Genomic DNA, 2287 nt, shown 5'->3' on the forward strand with positions numbered 1-2287 from the left:
ACTTTAAGTTGCACTTCGATACGATGGACCGATCAACGTTTACATCTACCGCTCAGTTCATCTCGTGCGCCTTCATCAAGCTTTACACCAGAGTTCATCTCGTGCGCCTTCGTCAACCTTGACACCAGAATACGTGTGGGTACCTCCCATGTTTATGCTACCTCCGAGGTCTATGATTCCACTTTAGCACAGAGGCTTCCTACTGCTTCTGCTTGGATATGGACCAATTCTCCCATTGTTCCGGAGGCAGGATTTTAAGCTAAGAGGGCAGGGGTCTAGATGAGATGAAGAAGATGAAGAGTAGTTTCCATTAACAGTTGGACAAGAAGTTGATTGGCGCCCACTGGAATTTAAGATCTTTAACAAAGGTTAAGATTATGTTGGTGTCCCGTTCGGTAGACAACACAAGAAAACATGCACAAAACCATCTGTAGCCAACGAGGACATGCACACAGCCATCTGTAGCCATCTTTTTGCGTGTCATGTGATATTTTTACGTGTCGTGTGATATATTTTCTTGCATGTTGTGTGATATATTACCATGTGTTTTAGTGTAGTGTGATATATTAGAAAAGTATACATTGTCAATTACTTACGCACCAAACATTTAATGTTTATTAACTAATGCTGGTATTAGTTTCCCTTTTCTATTTAGGTGATATGAATGAAGTAAATGCATTCAATCGACAGATTTTATCCTAAGTTTTCTGAGAGCTCGCCTTGATATGAGGCCAAATAAGATCTCGAAATTTTTAGTGGTTGAAATAACGGCTGGAAATTTTTTAGTGGTTGAAAAATGTTGTTTATTGAATATAAAATCAAAAGTTTAGATTATGTACTTCGTTTCTATCTTGGGTTCTGTGCAGAACTAATAACAATCTGAGTAGCTCTTTGTCCTACCTAACCCTCTTATGCTAATCCTCTCGGACTTGAATTTTCATGATTTGGGTTGCAGCTCAGACTAAGTGGGTGGGGTGCGACCCGAATGCTGGAATGGCTAGAGGGAGGACTAGGCAAATCCTACAAAATTAGTACCCCAGACAGATCAATTGACTACTCCATAGGCGTTTTCCCTCAGTGAATCATGCAAAATCGTATACCAGATGCGAGTTTCGTGCGTAGCCTCGCCTGGCCTGGAATTGCTTGAGCTTGAATTCAAAGACTTTGACCATTCTACAACCGAAATCATCGTCACGCTAGGAAAGAAAGGCCAAGTTCTTGAAGGAAAGGTAACGTTGGTACGGTGTGGTGACTAATGGATAACTCAAGGACACGTGAAACGCATGCAATCTCCACGTTAGAACATTCGTTGCACCTAGATGCTCAATTTTGACATATGCCCTGTAACCAAAACTAAATAAATAGCTCGTGTTCGTTATGGCTATACTTTATCTACGCCTATTTATTATAGATATTTCTTATCATAGTAAGTCTAGTAGGTTGGGGACTCTTTCTTTTTATTTCCTTTTGGGCGTATCAATGCAATATTCTATATTCTTGATAGGTAGACTATTGCGCGTAGTATTAGAGTAGTAGCTGTAGCTCACGTGCACTAAAACTATTATGGCTATACTTTATCTATGACTATTTATTATAGATATTTCTTATCATAGTAGGTCTAGTAGGTTGGGGACTCTTCCTTATTATTTCTTTTTGGGTGTATCAATGCAATATTTTATATTCTTGATAGGTAGACTATTGCACGTGTGAAAATACCTTAATTTCTCAGGAAAATCTACAGGCTACTATGTCACCCCATGTGAAGGATGACTTTGCAGAATCCCAAATTTCACAAATCGATAATCTGATACATAAACATCCCATGATTGAATCTGCACAGACAGAAGTTGAGGAAACACGATCCCTACTTCCAGAAACTGTGATTATTCATCACGCAGGGGAAATCAATGTACCATGGTCTCCATTGCAGCAGGAAAGCAGCACTTCGACGTCAACGTAGGCATTTTCTGGATCATGTCCTCGATTGTCTCCATTGCAGTAGGAAAGCAGCACTTCGATGTCAACGCAGGCATTTTCTGGATCATGTCCTCCTTCGGAATCATTACACATTCAGAGTTCAGCTAATTTGGTTCCTGAGTTTACTACGAAGGGTGAAACTTCTGATGCTCCCGTTTTTGAATCAACATCTTTATTGGTAAATGATGATACTGCAAATAATTATTTGGTGAAGTTTTCAAACAAACCAGATATAGCTAGCTTAGGTTTATCAACTTCTCCAAGTATGCTGCTACAGTCTTCTATGGATGATTTAATTTCTCCAACTGCA

This window comes from Pinus tabuliformis, chromosome 1_2, assembly GCF_031772625.1.
Source record: "Pinus tabuliformis cultivar Carrire ecotype Pingquan chromosome 1_2, CPIR1, whole genome shotgun sequence".
In the NCBI taxonomy this organism is placed as follows: domain Eukaryota; kingdom Viridiplantae; phylum Streptophyta; class Pinopsida; order Pinales; family Pinaceae; genus Pinus; species Pinus tabuliformis.